Raw genomic sequence first — 19098 nt, forward strand, 5'->3', positions numbered from 1 at the left:
AAAGAGGGAGTTTATAAAGGGGAGGTTAGACTTTAACTAGTAGAGTTATATGCCAATGTTTCACAATTGTTTACTTTAGTCAGAATTCGTTTATTTGTAATAAGTAGTCATTTTTGTTAAGGACAGAAATCTCCTTTGTATGTTCTGTCAACCTGGGTCTGAAAGGCAGGTAGATTGAGCAATTTTGCATACCTTATAAAATCTTCAACTTTTGCAGTGACTCCAGGAACAGAGGTGCTTGACTTCCAGTGCACTACCCCAGTGAGGCAAAACATTGAACAATCTGCCTGCCACAGAAGTATCTGCCCATGACAATATCAATAAGGATGGACATTACACAGTCTTTCTGGAGATCAAATACCATTTTCACACTGAAAATAACCTTCCATTATGTTATGCAAAACTATCACTGTGCTAAATAGGATAGGCTTTGACCTAGTAACTCAAAACTGGGCATCCACGAAGCACTGTGGGCCATCAGGCAGCAGCAGAATTGTACACCAACGCCATCTGCAACCTCATGACCAACATATCCCCCAATCTACCATTACCCATCAAGCCAGAAACAAACACTGGTTCAATGAAGGGTGCAGAGGTCATGTCAGGAGCAGCATCAGACATAACCAAAAATGATGGGTCAATCTGGTGAACTATAAAACAGGACTGCTTGTGTGCCAAACAGCATAAGAAGTAAGTGCTAGACAGAGCTTGGCAATTCCACATTGGATCAGATCTATTATCTGCAGTTCTGCTACATCCAGTCATGAATGGTGAAGAAGGCGGCTCCACAAACATCCAAATCTTTAACAATGGGGTAGCCCTGCACATTAGTGCAAAATATAACACTGAAGAATTCACAACAGTCCTCAGCCAGAAGTGGTGAGTGAATGATCCAGTTTGGTTCCACCGGAGGTGCCCAACACCAAAGATGCTAGTCTTCAGCCAATCTGATCCACTCCACGTGATATCAAGCAACGGCTGGAGTCATTGGATACTGCAAGGACTCTGGGATCTGTCAGCACTCTGGCAATAGTACTGAAGACACGTGCTCCAGATCTCGCTATGTCGCTAGCCAAGTTGTTCCAGTCTTGCTACATTACTGGAATCCACCCAATTGCCCATATATGGCCTGTACACAAAAAGCAGGATATCCAACCTGGCCAATTATAGCACCATAAGTCTATTTGTAATCAACAGTAAAGTGATGGAAGATGTCATCATCTGTGTTATCAAGCAGCACCTGCTTAGCAATAAGCTGAACAACTGCTCACTGACACCTAGTTTGGGTTGTTCCAATGCCACTCAGCTTCTAACCTCATCATAGCCTTAGTTTAAACATGGACTGAATTCTCACAGAATTCTAGAGGTAGTGTGAGAGTGACTGGTGTTGACACCAAGACCATATTTGACTGAGTTTGGCATCAAGAAAACCTGGCAAAACTGGAATCAATTGAAATCGGGGGTTACGGTTCACCCCTGGTTGAAATCATACCTGGCATAGTGTTGTTGATATTGGAGTCAGTTAAGTCAGCTCCAATACAGTTTTGCTGGAGTTTTTTGGGATCCTCATTTGAATCATCTTCAGTTGTTTCATTAATGACCTTCCCTCCATCATAAGGTGAGAATTGGGGATGTTTGCTAGAGAGTGCATAATCTTCAGCACCAGTTTTGACTCATCAGATACTTAAGCAGTCGATGTCCAAATGCATCAAGACCTGGACAGTACATCAACAAAATAGTATCTAACCATCTTCCCATGATATATGATCGCATTGCCATCCAGAAACCTCCATTATTAATATTCTGAAGGTTATCATTGACCAGGAATTGAACTGGACTAATCACATGTACAAAAGCAGGCTAGGAAAAGTAGACTAGGAATCCTGTAATTAACCCATGTCCTAACTCCCTGAAGCCTGTCCACCCTCTCCAAATCACAAATCAGGAGTGTAATGGAATGTTCCCCACTTGCCTGGATGAGTACAGGCCCAACCTACTCAATCTCACCTCAGAAGAAAATCCTTCCATGCCTGGGATCAGCCTATTGAACCTTATCTGGATTGCCTCCAATTCTAGTATATCTTTCCTTAGATAAAGGGACCAAAACTGTTTATAATATTCTAGGTGCAGTCCAACTGGTGCCTTGTACAGTTTTAGGGAGACTTCCCTTTGAAATAAAGGCCACCATTTCATTTGACTTCTGTTATGATCTCAGTTGATGTTATTAATGCACAAGTCAGATCCCAGACTGAAATCTGACTTGATAGATCATATTTTGTGTTGTTTTTACTTTAATGAGATGGTCTCTCACTAAATCATAAGCATGCAATGTTGCAAATTTGTTGTTAGCAATACAATAGAGGTTTATTTTGCAAAAGTAATGAAGATAAAAAAACAAAGAATCAATCAGTCTACTTACTTATGACACAAAGTTAAAGCTTTTGAAACACATGATGAAATATAATCCTATTGTAACTCAAAACACTCCCTTCAGATCCCAAAATAGACTTTTAAGGTGCCAACAAGCACCCCTTGTATAGCACTCACCCCAGAAAAATCCTTTTCTCTAACACCTCAATGTGTTTAATTTGATTTCAACATCCAGAATGGGCAATCTGATAGGTTTTCCTGTAGCCATCTAGCAGCTGAGGTTAAATGTTCTTAGCTTCAAATACCCTCTTCAGTGTTTTATCCAATAACTTCTGGTCTGGGCAGTCACTTACTCCCTACTCTAAGATAATCTTGTGTTAATAAATCTAATTATCTTTTAGCTTTCTCAGAAGCAACATGAAAGCTTCTGCAGAACTGCTCAAAACTGAAAGTAAAACTGAAAATGTCTTGCTTTCTAAGCTTTGGGTGGGTTTTCCAAAGTTTGAAAAAGTATCCAGAAATTTCTGACAGATACCTTAGAGCACAATTGTTTATCTTGCATAGCTGTAAACCCTCCTAACGTAAATCAAAACCACTTAGTTCTGAAAACTAGCAGTCACAAACTGTTTTAAAAATGTCATTATGGCTACAGAAACACTCACAAGTTAATAATTAAAGCCCATCAGATACAGAGAAAACCCACATGTCAGTATTTCGAAACTGCAAAATCCAAACTTAACACAAATGATATTTCAAATGTATAAATAAATCACAGACTACATCCTGCTTCCCCATGACCTACTGACTTGTATGCTAGCTTCATATGTTTATGGACAAGGATTCCCAAATCCCATAGCTTTCTGCCATCTTTCTCTATTAAAATAACATTTGGTTCTTTTACCCTTCCTGCCAAAATGCATGACTTCACATTTTCCCATATTATATTCCAGCTGCCAAGTTTTTGCTCATCACGTAACCTCTTCATATCCCTCTGCAGACTCTGTGTGCCATCCTCATCATTTGCCTTGCAACCTAATTTTCTGTCATCTGCAAACTTGGTGATCGTACAATCACTTTTGTCATCCAAGCTATTAATGTATATTGCAAATAATTGTTCCCCCAGCACATTAGTTATAGTTTGCCATCCTAAAATTGCCACCCTTAATGCTCTTTGTCTTCTAAACGTTAGTCAGTTCTTCATTGCTAGAGGGATTGAATTTAAGAGCAGGAAGGTTCTGCTGCAATTGTACAAGGTGCTGGTGAGGCCGCACCTGGTATATTGTGTGCAGTTCTGGTCTCTGTATTCGAGGAAAGATATACTGGTTTTGGAGGCGGTGCAGAGGAATTTCACCAGGCTGATTCTGGAGATGAAGGGGTTACCCTATGAGGAGAGGTTGAGCCGCCTGGGACTGTACTCACTAGAATTTAGAAGAATGAGAGGGGATCTTATAGAAACATATAAAATTATGAAAGGGATAGGTAAGATACAGGCAGGCAAGTTGTTTCCACTGATGCGAGAGACTAGGATTAGGGGACATAGCCTCAATATTAAGGGGAGTGGATTTACGACAGAGATAAGGAGGAACTGCTTTTCCCTGAGAATGGTGAATCTATGGAAATCTCTGCCCAAGGAAGCAGTAGAGGCAGCTTCATTAAATATGTTGGATAGATTTTTGCATGGTGGGGGGATTAAGGCTTGTGGGGATAATGCAGGTGGGAGGAACTGAGACCATGGATAGATCAGCCATAGTCGTATTGAATGGCGGAGCAGGCTCAACGGGCCAAATGGCCTACTCCTGCTTCTATCTCTTATTATACTCTGTCCCAACATCATGGGCTCTAGTCTTACTAAGAAGTGTTACATGTGGTTCCTTGTTGAATGCTTTTGGAAGTCCAAATATATTACATTTTCTAGTTTCCCATTATCTATCGTGCTTGTTATCTCCTCAAAGAATTCTAATATATTTGCCAGGCATGATTTCCCCTTCATGAAACCATGTTGACTCTGCTTATTTTTGTATTGATAAATGCTCTGTATTACATCCTTTATATACTATACACTAACACTTAATATACACTAACACTTTCCCAATGACAAATGGTATGCTTACTGGCCTATAGTAACCTGCTTTTTTGTCTTCCTTTTGGATAAGGTCACTACATTGGATGTTTTCACACCTATGAGACCATGTTCAGTTGCAAAACAAATCTTTTTTAAACTTAAAAATGGTGATGTTTAATCATCACTTCTTTAATTATGCAAATTGTATGGCTGGTTTAAGAAATTTCTTAACAAGTATCTTTCAAGAAAGATTTTTCATAATTTCTTCTGACAATTTTAAATGGTTATAACAATGCTTGTGTAATAAAATAGCAACTCAAGCCTTTTTAGGCTACATGATCTGATATGTTTTTCCTGATTCAATCCCCATTTTATACAAGTTCAGTGCTGAGGATATGAAGTGGTATTGGGGCACAGAACAAGAAGTAACTGTCACTAGAATGAAATGCTAGAGATGCCAGTGCTGCGATAGTTCAGTATGTATTATGAAGTTACTTTGCAGTGTGATGCTGGTAGGACAGGACTAGTAGTACTATATGCAGCAATGACAACCAGATGCATTTAAATTCAGGGCATTAACTCAAACTGAACAAAGTTAAGCTGATATAGAGAAAAAATACATTGGTATTATCTTTCTTTGTAATAATTTTAGTCTATCTGTTTGAGAGAGACAAAGTTACAGTTGTTGCAATAGTGGTAAAATATGGACCATCCATTTTCAAATTCCACACCTGATTTGAATGCTTCTTGGACTAGTGTGATTTTAAAAAAGGAAGAAACATGGATAAAAATTGGCTGCAGCAATCACCAGACCACAGATTGAGACAAGTTTAGGAAACTAATTGATAAAAGAAATCGTATGAACTGAAGCTACCATTTTATCTCAAGACATTGAAACCGGTTAAATAAGTCAGTTGTGAAGAAACTTACATCTCCTGTTTCAATTTCCACTTGTCTGGTAAGTTTCAGATATTGGATGTGAAAGGTTGTTTGCAACTATCCAGCTTGAAAAGACAGTGAAGCCAAAATGAATGACACAGTATTTTATAAGCTGCTTGGCAGAGAGGCAGAGAGAAAGAAGAGACTCTATCTTGCTGTTTCTCATTTCAGCATCTCAAAGCTAGCATCAGAGATTAAGCAAGTCATGGAAATATCCCTTTGCTGAGATCTCAAGAATTTTACAAATTTTGCTATTGCTGAGGAAACAAGACATCAACTAAATAACCATAATCTTAGCTTCATCTATAAAGATATAAGGATTGTAAGAACTTGCACTTTGAATATTTTTTATCTTCCTATTATACTAGATACTCTCCCCTTTTAAAACTTTGCACCACTGTTAGTCAGTGTTTGAAGAGTGTGTATTTTTCTTGTGGTTATTGAACAATAAAATTCATTTTTCTTATTTTTAAGTAGTTTTCTAAATTTTGACTGGTACTACATTCCAATTGGTGTAATACAGCTATGTTAAAAATAATTAAAATTCATTGTTGTAGCCAATTGAGTATGTTAAAAGAGGGAAACTAATTCATCGCTCCTTACCTGGTCGTAACACAGCGGAGTTGACCACAAACTACTTCACATTATCTTCTTCAAACCATTTCTTTCTGCTCCCAAATACTGCAAATAGTATTTGTTTGCAGCATCATTATCCATTAGAAGATGAGAAAATAGATGCTGAAGCACATACATTAAGAAATTGAGTTTAGCCTGAAGAAGGCAGACAAAGTGCTTGACTGGCCGAACATGAGCAATGTAATTAAAGATCAATCAGCTAGTGGAGTACTCACAATGAATAACAAGCTAGCAAACCAAAGAGCCACTTATGTCCTATGACATCTCAGACAGGCCTTGGTTGAAGCTTCAAGTAGACCACTTCACTCAATACAGAAACTTATTCTCTTGTCACCACTGACTAATGTTCTAACAACTAAGGTCTGCAACACAGTGGTAATGTTCCTCCCTCTGGGTCATCACATCCTGGTTCAAGTTCCACCTCAGAATATGATGGCAACAGAAGTGGGTCATAATACATCTAACAGCTGATTTAAAAAATCTGACTCTGAGAGTTAGACTGGTTGGCATTGACAACTATCAGTGAGATTGTAGAGTGCCTGAAAATACTCTTCAGTCATCACAAGCATTTCAGACAGTGTGATGAGTAACAATGGCCCCCAATTCATGAGTGAACAACTCAACTAATTCATGAAGGGTTGGAAAATTCAACACCATAAATCATCTCCACACCATCCCCAGTCAAATGAAAATATTGAGACAACAATGAAGATTGCCAAAGATTCAGAAATAAATTGAGCAAATCCAGCACATACTTGTACAAGGCAATCATTGAGTGAAGAAATACACTGACTAAAGGCCTAGAAAGTAGTCCAATTCAATGATTAATGTATGTCACATCTGAAATATTCTTCCAAATAGAGTAAGAGTCAGAAGTAGTAACAGGTATGAGTGACAAAGTAAAGTGACAGAAAACCAAATTTCACTTTGTACATACTGCCAAGTCATTGCCAGAGCTGACCATGGAAGGGCCAGTCAGAGTACAAACATTCAATGCTTTCAGCAAAAGTCAGACTAAGTGGTAACATCAACAACTTGGGAGCAGTTGTCACCTCAATTATATGTGTGAATGTGAATAGTCAGATCTATCCTTGCAAACGAAGACATCTACATAAAAGTAGAGAAACTATTCCTTCATTGCAGACAGCTGATCAGGAAGATATGAACTTACCACCAGCATGGTATACAAAAAGACCAGTCACAAAGGTCTGTCATTCCCCAGAAAAGGAAATGGATCAGCAACAATAATTGCCATGGTAACAGCACTCGCCATGGGAACAATATTCCCTGGAGAAGGAACGTTAGCCTCCGAATAAATAAATACCAAATGAGCAATCAAAGACAACATATATACATACCATTAGACTTACAGGATTGAAACACTAGAGGCTGAATCTGACATTTTGAAGTGTAAATTTTGTTGAGCTTTTTGGAGGAATTTTCTGTTATAAGACCAGCAAATGTTACCACCATATCATACCAAACTCACCTGATGTACTGCCTACCTGTTCCCTAAGGCATCCTTCTTGCCTGATTCCAGCCCCATCAATCATGTGCCAATCTTGGAACAACTGGCCATTGCCAGGATATCCCAAAACTGACCAGTGTCTCAGGTGCCCTCTTCAGCACCCGCTTTGTGGGCAGTGACCTAGAGGTCTAGCCTAACAGGGTGGTGCACAGGCACCTCAAGGATCAGGAGTGGAGGCCATGACGCCGGACCATGTTCTTTCGGGAGGTGAGAGGGGCTTCAGAATATTGGAGGAGGTTGAATAGATCCTAATGTTGGTATGGCGAGTGTATTTTGCCGCAGATTTCCTTCATCAGACTGGATTGGGGCTGGGCGGTGGGGACATGGCTTGGAAAGATTGAGAGTGGTTAGTGGGGAAGCATACCTGCTCCTCCTGACTCAAACACCCAGCAATTAAGTGCCTTTACTGGCTATTGTCACCTTTAGCTGCCAGGTATTCTAAATCTGTCCCGTGGCTAGTAAATCTAAATGCACGTCATAATTTTAGGCACACATCCTCATTGGCATTATTTAAATAACTAACCCACTACTCAAGCAGTTCAGTAGACTGCATTCCCAAAGAACATCTCTTAAAATTGGAAGTGACTGTGTTCCTTGTCAATTGGTATTGGCCTTCAGATTTTTAAAATTTCAACTTATGTCCAGACCTCTCTATTGCCTGCTGTGGGCCTGGAAAAGGTATTAAAACACTCAAAATGCTTCATTCCAAATTATTGAAGCATTTAAGGAGAGTAATGGACAAGTGTGTTGGGTGTTGCCAGCAAGCAAATCCCATGCCTGCAGAATATGTCAACAAGGAGAAATATGTAGGTTGAGAGGCTAAGCGCGAGATCTTTAAGAACTCCAGAAAAATAAATTTTTGCTACCGGTTTGCTAATCTTGTGAGAGGTCCTGCTGTATCTTGATCAGAAAGAGATGACAGATAAGATTCACATGTAAGCAGTCCAGAGAGCTGACACAGGGTACAGATGTTTTGAATACATTGTTTCCCATGTTATTCAGCTAATACTGAAACAAGTAGTGGCATGTGTAATTATCTCGCATAAACCTCAAATCATCCTGACGCTCCTAAACAAAAAGAAATATCTTTTCAGACACTCTAAGTGAATAGAAAAGTGTCTGGATTTTATGCTGTCAACTAGTTTCCATGGCAACTCTCCTTTCTGGAGCAATTTGTATAAAAAAAGTCCTAATAGCACTTAGAGGTACTAACATGGAATGTCTTCTCTCAGTTTCTTTCTGTGAAGTGGAATTGCAAGATTTATGCTTCACATTTGTAGACAACACAGCTGGCTAAAGTTGATTATTTTTGCTCTTTTGCTCTCTTTCATTTCTGAAGGTGCTACTTCATGTGCAAACATGAATGAGTTTGACAGCTGTCCATTATTTTGCTCAAGTTGTCATTTTAGAAAGTGAGCATTAGTACACAACACTGCATTAGAAGGTTCTACATCTGGGAAAAAAAGGCTTGCATTTATATATCATTTTCTATGACTTAAGCACTTTATAGCCAATGATGTAATTTTGAAATGTAGATAGAGTTGTAATGTCAGAAACATAGGAGCCAATGTGCACACAAACAGCAATGTGATGATAACAACTAGATAATCTGTTCTTACCAGTTGGTTGAGGGATAAGAATTGGTCAGGACCTCCACTGCTCTTCTTCGAGACAGTACTCAGGCATCTTTTGCACCATCCCAATCAGTTACAGTGGGTCTCACTTTAAAGCCAGACGGCAGGGCAGCAGTCCTTCAGTACTGTCCTGGACCATTAACTTTGATTTTTGTGCTCAAGCCCTGTTGTAGAGTTTAAAACCAGAACATTGTGATTCTGTACCAAGAAAATTACCAACTGGATCATAGCTGACATTTCCAACTGCTCATTGATGCCAATGCATGCATCTTTTCTAGCTGAGATGACAAGTAGCACGCAGAAAGAAGAACAAGTTCTATTTGAAGAGAAAAATGGACTTTATGGTTCACATGCTGGATTGGAAGGCTCTTTATCAGGTCATAGTAAAAGACTGAAGCAGAATTTTTTTTCTTTCATCTTTGTTTCTCTCTAAAACCAGCGCACAACAATTGTAATAAAAATGAGGGAGAAAGGAGAGAAGTGATTCTCCTTCATCTACATTGCAGGAACAAACAGCTGAGTGTGCAAGTGAAAATGCATTCATCGACAAAAGAAAAAAAGCAATTGACTAGTTGTTTGCAAATAACTTGAATTCTGTGAATGTTCTTAAGAAGGCTGGAAGAATGTAAATTAAGCAACTTCTAACATTGGCCTATTGCTTAAAAATGTATAGCAATGTAGTTATAGGCCTGTCAGCCTAATCTCATTGGTGGGTGAAATATTGGAAAAATTCTGAAATGTGATATCAAATGTAATTTAGAATAGAATCATGGAATCCCTACAGTGTGGAAACAGGCCCTTTGGCCCAATAAGTCCGCACTGAACTTCAGAGCATCCCACCCAGACTCACCCCCTTAATCTACACATCCCTATGGGCAATTTAGCATGGCCAATTCACCTAACCTGCACATCTTTGGACTGTGGGAGGAAACCCATGCAGACATGGGGAGAATGTGCAAACTCCACACAAACAATTGCCTGAGGCTGGAATTGAACCCAGGTTCCTGGCACTGTGAGGTAGCAGTGCTAACTACTGAGCCACCATGTCACCCCAAAAGAAGTACCTAAGAAAGACTTGATTAACCAAGAACAGTCAACATGCAATTGTTAAGGTAAAATCAGTTCCGACTAATTTGTGTGATTTTTTTTTTGCAAAAGTAACAAGGAGGGCCAAAGAAGGTAAGGTGCTTGATGTAGTCTACATGTATTTTAACAAAGCTTTTTGACAAAGTGCCACATGACACACTGACGAGTAGGTTTAAAGCTCATGGAACCAGAGGAAAGTGGCCAGTTTTGACTCAGCAAAATTGGTTTAGTGGCAGGAAGCAAAGTGTTATGATTGACAGGTGTTTTTCTGATTGGAAAGCTGTTTTTACTCAGTTCAGTACTGAGCCCCTGGTGTTCAATGATTTAGACTTAAATGTACTGGGAACGTTAAAAGGTTAGCAAAGGTATGAAAGTTGTTTACATTGTTGATCATGAGGAAGGAAACTGCTGACTACGTGAAGTTATCAATGAACTAATCAACTGGGCAGAAACATGGCAAATGGAATTCAGTTCAGATGAAGGTAAGGTAAAGGAGTAGAATTGTAGAATTCTGAGAAGGATAGAGGAAGAGAGCATCCTTGGATTGGATGTTCACAGGTCCCTGAAGGTAGCAGGCCAGTTAAGAAGGTACAGTATATGGAATTTCTTTTCTTAGCTAAGCCCTAGAATATAACAGCAGGGATGCTAATCAAAAAGTGCATAAGATACTAGTTTGACTGCAGTTACAGTAGTGAGTATGACTTGCTCTCTGTGTTCCGGGAACAATGTGATTGCTCAAGAGAAGGAATAGAGTTTTACAAGAATGTATGGAGAATTATGAAGAATGGAAATGTGGAAAGAATGAGAGAAGATTTAATAAGTTAGGGTTGCTTTCTTTGGAACAGAATGGGCTGAAGAGAGATTTATTTGAAGTTTTGATGAAAGTCATATGACTCTTAAACCTCTGAAGTGTTAATGGAAGATTGTAGATGCATTGTGGCTTGTGGATTATGGGGCTTACAGCAGGGACAGGAAACATTGAAAAGCATTAGCTTCCTTCTGGTTTAGAATAATCAAGGAGTAATTTTATCTTACCTGAATACTGAAATATTTTAGGCCGTTCTTGAGAATGCCTGACTGGATCAGAAACAAATGCAATTTATCTCCTAGGAAGGAGATAGTAGGAACTGCAGATGCTGGAGAATATAATCTAAAGAGTTTCTGAAGAGTTTTCTCAAGACGGGTCTAGGCCCGAAATGTCAGCCTTCCTGCTCCTATGATGCTGCTTGGCCTGCTGTGTTCATCCAGCTGTACGCCTTGTTGTCCTAGGAAGAAATACAGGATAGTGCAATGAAAACTCAGTTATCTTCGTGTGAATGTTTAGCTTGTGAAACTTCCAGACTAGGAGTATTTGGTTACAAATTGGTGGGTTACTAAAACACTGAGAAAATCAAATCTTTGTGATTATTGTGATTTTTCACATAAGAAAACTTCACAATTCACAGGATAGAGCTAAGGTGACGCAGTTGAGTCAAATCTAAAAGTTTGCTACAGACGAGTAATTTCTCTGGATTTGAATCACTGCGAAGTAATAGTTTTGGGGATTAGACGATACTTATTTTTGCTATCTAGAATCATAGCACAGAAACAGACCCTTCGGCCCAAACAATATATACTGAACATAATCCCAAACTAAACTAGTCCCACTTGCCTGCTCCTGGCCCATATCCCTCCAAATCTTTCCTATTCATGTACCACATTTATATAACTTGGTACATTTCTTTTTTATTTGTGTAATAAATGCTTGCCCTATTGTTAAGAAAATGTGCCTATGTTTCAGTAAATGACTGCCACATTAAGTTTTTAAAAATGATCTATCAAGCTAGATTTCATTCTATGATAATTTTTTCCAGTAGAGACATAAGCTGGGATCACAATAATATGTATAAGACTGCAAGGGTCCAGACAGAGTGGATAGGAAGGTCTTATTCTGAGAATAGATGATCATTAATAAAGCCTGGATTTCAAGTACAAATACAAAAGTTGCTAGAAAAGCTCAGCAGGTCTGGAGGCACCTGTGAAGAAAAATCAGAGTTGATGTTTCAGATCCAGTGACCCTTCCTCTGAACTCAGTCTATCAGAGAGATACAGCAGAGGCCGTGGAGGAGTTGGGTAATTAAGACAGCAACATCCTGATTTCCAGGTTTAATATGCATGTATGATTGATGGGTATTTTCTAACAATTTACTCTTAACAACAGTGAGCACCAATATTTGTGCATTATCAACGGATTAATTTATTTGGTTAATGTAGTTTTAAACATTGCAGTGGTAGACAATGAAATGTTTCATTCATTTAGGAGACTATAAAAACAGGAATTAGCAAAGGACTAGCAAACTCAAAACAAAACTGTCACAGAGTCATGCAGTGCAGAAAAGGACCTTCGGCCCATCAATTCTGCACTGACATAATTATCACTAAAGGCATGCTAATCTCAACTTCCGACACTTGTTCCATATCCTTGAGTGTAATGATATTTCAAGTGCTTGTCCAAATATTTTTTAAAGGTTGTAAGGTTTCCAGCCTCCACTAGCCTCCCAGGTAGCTCATTATCACCCTTTGAGTGAAGAAGTTTTTTTCTTAAATCGCCTTTGGATCTCCTGCCCTTTACCCCCATGACTGACCCCACAACCAAGGGGAAAAGCTGCTCTCTATTCACCCCTCATAATCTTCTACACTGCAATCCTGTCCTCCTCTGTCTTCTCTGTTCTAAAGAAAACAATCCAAGCCTATCTAAACTCTCCTTAGAGCTCAACTTCTCTATCCCAGGCAATATCCTGGTGAACCTTCTCTGTACCCCCTCCAGTGATATCACAACCACATAAATGCAATAGTCAAGAAGGTACATCAAAGCCTCTTCTTCCTCAGGCGGCTCAGGAAATTTGGCTTGTCCATAAGGTCCCTCACCAACTTCTACAGATGCACCATTGAAAGCATACTGTCCGGGTGCACAACAGCCTGGTATGGCAACTGCTCTGCCCAGGACCATAAGAAACTACAGAAGGTGGTGTGCACAGCCCAGACCATCACAGAAGCCAACCTTCCATCCATGGAATCTATTTACATGGCTCGCTGCCGCGGAAAGGCAGCCAACATCATCAAAGACCCATCTCACCCTGGTAATGATTTCCTATAACCTCTTCCAGCAGGCAGAAGATACAGAAGCCTGAACACACACACAAGCAGGTTCAGGAACAGCTTCTTTCCGGCCACTATCAGACTGTTGAATGGACTCTAGCCTCAAAAAATGTAACCTGTCTGCCTCTTAAGTCTTTCTGATCTGTATAACCTTTACTTGCTGTGATCTGCCTGTACTGCTTGTAAACAAAGCTTTTCACTGTATGTCGATACACATGGCAATAAAAATCAATCAATCAAAAATCAATCAAACAACCTTAGGAGATTGTTTAGCAATCTGCCATTATTGATCTGATATTAATGCCACAGTGGGAGTTCAATGAAGATTCACCATACCTGTTCCCTGAATGATAGGACTGTCCCATGGAGAGATATCAGGCAAACTCACTGTGTTTTCTGGAATATCAAATAATGAAAGCTGATCTCATTGAAACCTACAAAATACTTAAAAGGGATAAACAGGGTAGGTGTAAGTAAGATCATCTGCCTGGCTGGGGAGTCTAGAACTGTGGTTTGGTGTGGGCAGGGGGAGGGTTAAAATAAGGGGTTAGCATTTAGGAGCAAGGTAAGGAAAAATGATTTTATTTGGAGTTTGGTGACTCCTTGGATTCCTAGAGATCTGTAGAAGTATAAAGGGTCATGTGAGTAAAAGGCATTGAAGTGTTTGATCAGCTATAGTCATATTAAATGGCAGAACAGCTTTGATGATCCAAATGGCCTATCCCTTTTCCTATCTTCCTTTGCTCCTAAGCTCTTTTACCAATGTTAGATTCAACTATCGATTCTAAAAGGAAATTAGATAAGCACCTGAAGAGAAAAGTAATTTCAGGACTCAAAGGAAAAGAAATGGTGGCAAGGGGTCAGAGGTGTGGTGAATGTATCTAAATAAATTACTATCTCATAGCACTAGCACCAACACAACAGGCTGAATGACCTAGGCTATAGCAAGAACTGCAGATGCAGGAAGTCAGAGTTGATAAAATGTGGATATGGAGGAGTACAGCAGGTCAGACAACATCTGAGGAGTAGGAAAGTTGATGTTTCGGGTCAGGACCGTTCATCAGGACTGGGGAGGGGGAGCTCAGAAATAAATGGGCGGTTTGGGCTGGGGGAAGGTAGGTGGAATGGTGATAGGTGGATGCAGGTAGGGGTTTGTAGAGGTTGGTCAATGGGAAGGGTGTCGGATTAGTGAGAAGGAATATGGACAGGTTGTGTCAGGTCAAGGAGGCGGAGATGAGAAGGAGGGCTGGACATGGGATGAAGCCAGGGGTGGGGAGATTTTGAAACTGGTGAATTCTATGTTGAGGCCATTGGGCTATAAGCTCCTAAGATGGAATATAAGATGTTGTTCCTCCAGTTTACGTGTGGTCTCATTGTGACATTGGAGGAGGCCCAGGATGGACATGTCACCAAAGGAGAGGGAGTTGAAATGGCTGGTAACTAGAAGGTGATGTTGATTGGAGCGTACAGAGCACAGATGCTCCATGAATCAGTCATGGAGTCTGTGTTCGGTCTCTCCGATATAGAGGAGTTCACATTGGGAGCAACAGATGCAATAGACCAGGTTAAAAGACGTACAGGTGAATCTCTGTTGGATTTGGAATTGTTTGGGGCCTTCGACGGAGGTGTAAGGGGAGGTGTAGGGGCAGCTGTAGCACTCCCTGCGGTTGCAGGGAAAGGTACTGGGTGAGGAGTGTGGAGCAGACGAGAGACTCGCGGAGTGAGCAGTCCCTACAGAAATCAGATAGGTGTGGGGAAGAAAATATCTTTTTGGTGGTGGGGTTTGATTGCAGGTAGTGAAAATGGCAGCCGGTGATGTGCTCAATTTGGAGATTGGTCCTCACATACCACCTCATCAGGGGGACTGTATCCTTATTGTTGTTGGGGAAAGGGGGTTTGAGGGCAGAAGTGCAGGAAATGCAGGAGATGTGGTTGAGGGCTAATGGATCACGGGAAAGGGGAAATTACGGTCCTTGAAGTAAGAGGACATCTGGGGCGTCTAGGAGTGGAACGCTTCATTCTGGGAGCAGATGCAGTATAGGTGGAGGAATTTGGAATATGGGATTGCATTTTTGCAGGAGGGCGGGTGAGAGGAGGTGCGGTTGAGGTAGCTGTGGGAGTCAGTGGGTTTGAAATGGGTGTCGAGGCTAAGTCAGTTACAGGAGATGGAGGGGGAGTGGTCCAGGGGATACAGGGAGGTGTCAGAGATGGTCCAAGTGAATTTGAGGTTGGGTTGAAAGGTGTTGGTGAAGTTGATGAACTGTTCGAGCTCCTCATGGGAGCATGAGGTGCACCAATACAGTCATCAATGTAGTGGAGGAAGACGTGAGGCATGGTGCCAGTGTAGCTGCGGAAGAGGGCCTGTTCCACATACCCTCCCAAGAAGCAGGCATAAACCAGACCCATGTGGGTGTCCATTGCCACCCCTTTAGTTTGTAGGAAGTGGGAGGAGTTAAAGGAAAAGTTGTTGAGGGTGAGGACAAGTTCCACCAAGCGGATGAGAGTGTCGGTGGAGGAGAATCGGTGGGCATACAGGAGAGGAAGAGACAGAGGGCTTTTGGACCCTCCTCTTGGGGGATACAGGTGTAGAGAAACTGAATGGTTTAATGGTGAGGTTGGGGTTGGAGCGGAGGCCTGCGCATTCTGTTGGGGAGAGGTTGGAGTGAGTGAGAGGGGTGGAGAGATTAGAACGATCAATGTCGCGACAACAGTTGGGGATGAAGAGGTCGAGGGAGGTAGGAGGCCATAGGGTGGTGTCCAGGAGGATGGGGTTTTTTGGAGGCAGGAGAAGTGGTTAGCAGAGGGTGTGTTGGACTCCTGTTTGAAGAAACAGGCACAGAGGTGGCGGCGGAGGAAGAAGAGTTAGACGTCTATATGTGTGCGGAATTCGTCAATGTGTGGGTGTAGGGGAATGAAGTTGAGTCCTTTGCAAAGGATTGACCATTCGTCTTCAGTGATGGGGAGGTCTGGGGGGATGGTGAATACCGGACAGGGCTTGTGGCTGGGCCTTAGTGTTAAGCTGGAGATATGACTAAGGGTGGAAACTGTCTCTGGAGTGGGTGCATGTATGAAAATGGCCATGTGGACAGAAGCAGAATTAGCGGTGTGGCCAGTCATTCCCAGACCACCTCTAAAAATTTTTAAGCAGAATTCCTTATTCCACTGATATCTGGTCGTTATAAACATGAAGGAAAATTGAATTTAAACATAGAAGACACAGTATTTAACGGATTCAAGCAATCATGCCTCTTGTTTACATCTGCTTGAGTAAGTTCTTTATCTCTTCTATCCTTCTCCATCTTGCTTCCTTCCCCCGACATACTTTTCTCCATGAACGGTCTGTTCACCTGCTCTAGCTGACCTGCACAGTGAGCTCCTTCACCATCACCACCCGCTCTTGAAAGTCCTAATACAATTGCTGTGGCTGCCCTGCTCAGTGCCCTCCATTACTATCACCTCCTGCTGCTGGAGGTCCTGGCACACTTTGTAAAGAAGTAACATTCCCCAATTTATCACAGCTAGCTCATATGTCATGCCATCACAGTTTACTTTATTTAGATTTAGCACCCTAGTCTGAGAATCAGCTATGTCACCCCCTTGATCCTTCTTTTGTCTTTGCCACCTGCTGTGGAGGTGCTGGCAGAACTGCTTCAGCTTCCCTCCTCAGTACCCACCCTCACCATTGCCACCTGCTGCCGGGACTTCTGTTGCAAGAGTTACAGCCAAGGTTAAATGGAATGACAGAAGGAAATCAGCATTTCACTGTCTAGCCTCAAGCATGCAATACTACCATTTACGTGGAAGACTACTAGTATCCATGCAATTGTGCAGAAGCAAATTCATCACCATCAGAGGGCAAGTGCATGGAAAGACAAAGATAGACAGAGTTTAGCACAAATATGTGTCAGTGGTACTGAATCTCCAAGGTCCAATGAAAACTGGTTAGTCTGATTTTATTTCAGGTGCCCCGTTATTAAGGAGACACTGAATACTGCAGAACCTTTGTGTTCCCGCTGTGATTTACGGTGTATAATAGCTGTATAAAGAGAATGGGACCTTGAAAATTTTAACTACATGCATTATATAGTGACTACATTTTAGATATTTTTATACCAACCTGTTAAGGTATGTTATGATACACCTCCAGAGTAAGTGGGACTTGAAGATTAGAGGGAGCAGATTTAGGACTGAACTGAGAAGGAATTTCTTCAACCAGTGGGTTGTTAATCTATGGAATTCCTTGCCCAGTGAAGTAGTTGACGCTACTTCAGTAAACGCTTTTAAAAAAAAGGTAGATTTTTTTTGAACAATAAAGGAATTAAGGGATACAGTGAGAATGCGGGTAAGTGGATCTGAGTCCACGAAAGGATCAGCCATGATCTTATTGAATGGCGGAGCAGGCTCGAAGGGCCAGACGGCCTACTCCTGCTCCTAGTTCTTGTGTTCTTGTGTTCTTGTGAACCTGGGTTACATGAGCCAGGGGTAGGTACACTCACACTGTAGCACAAGAGCCCATCATTCCGGAGCTCATATTAATGAATACTGATAACAAAATACATTTGTCATATAACTAGAAAGATCACATGATTTGCTGTATGATTTGTACTGAAGTGGGTCTTGATGTAAATTGTTAAGGTGGTCTAGAAAGGAAATCTTGTATCAACAGTGCACCCAAAAAGTGCCCATTCTAAAGTTCCTCGATTGACTTTAGCATCTCAATGCATATAGTTAAAGTGGTAAAGGGGAGATCACTCACCTTTTTTTATCAGACTTGTTAGTTACTGTAAAATGATATTGGAGAATTAAATAAGAGCAGTAATTGACTATTTGGCCTTTTGTGCCTACTCTGCCATTCAAATACATTATTGGCTGATCATTGGCTTTAATGCATTTTCCCTCAATACCTCCATCCCCCTTGATGTGTTTAATCTAGAAATCTATGGATCTATGGATATTCAATGACTAGGTCTCTGCAGAGCTATAGTGAAGACAATTCCAGAAATTCAGCACCCTCTGTGTGACAAAGTTCCCCCTTATCTTTCTTTTTCTAAATGGTCTAACCCCTATTCTGAGACTGATGGTTGAACTTTTCCATTTGTAGTGAAAGTCTGGTGATGAGTGAGTTTCATGATGCCCGGTCCACTATAACCTAGGATTTTCTTTTTTCACACAGTTTTCTGCATTCCAAGTTTTTTAACTATACATCGAAGATGTTGCGTGCATTTCTCGAGAAATTAAATGTCAAAGGAGTCAAAAGTGCTCTCCACTGCATAGATCTTCCAACTTATGCTTCTCTGCTGCCATATTTAAAGCTCAGCCACACATTACCTCAGATGCTGTAAACTAGAAACTATCTCCCCAACTGTGGTGCTCAATCCTGAAAATATCTCAGGAGAGAGGCTAGCTACCTCCCTGCTTCCAAGACAGGGATCTAGAGGTGCTCTAGGATGATGTAGAGGGGGACTGTTCTTTTTCCTGTTGACTATCAAAGTAGACAAATAGGTCCAACTGGCTAGGACAGCAATTACAGCATGCACCAGTGCTGCGTCCTGCATCAAAAAGAATGTGAAGCAATGCCAGAACATAGTCAATAATCTTCCATGAATGCCACCTCTGCTACGTCACATTCACCAGGCCATCACTCACTTTAACTCTGCCACTGCATGCGTATTCACTGGGGCTCATGGACTACAACCCTTAGGATT

This window comes from Rhincodon typus, chromosome 14 (assembly GCF_021869965.1).
Source record: "Rhincodon typus isolate 14 chromosome 14, sRhiTyp1.1, whole genome shotgun sequence".
Lineage (NCBI taxonomy): Eukaryota > Metazoa > Chordata > Chondrichthyes > Orectolobiformes > Rhincodontidae > Rhincodon > Rhincodon typus.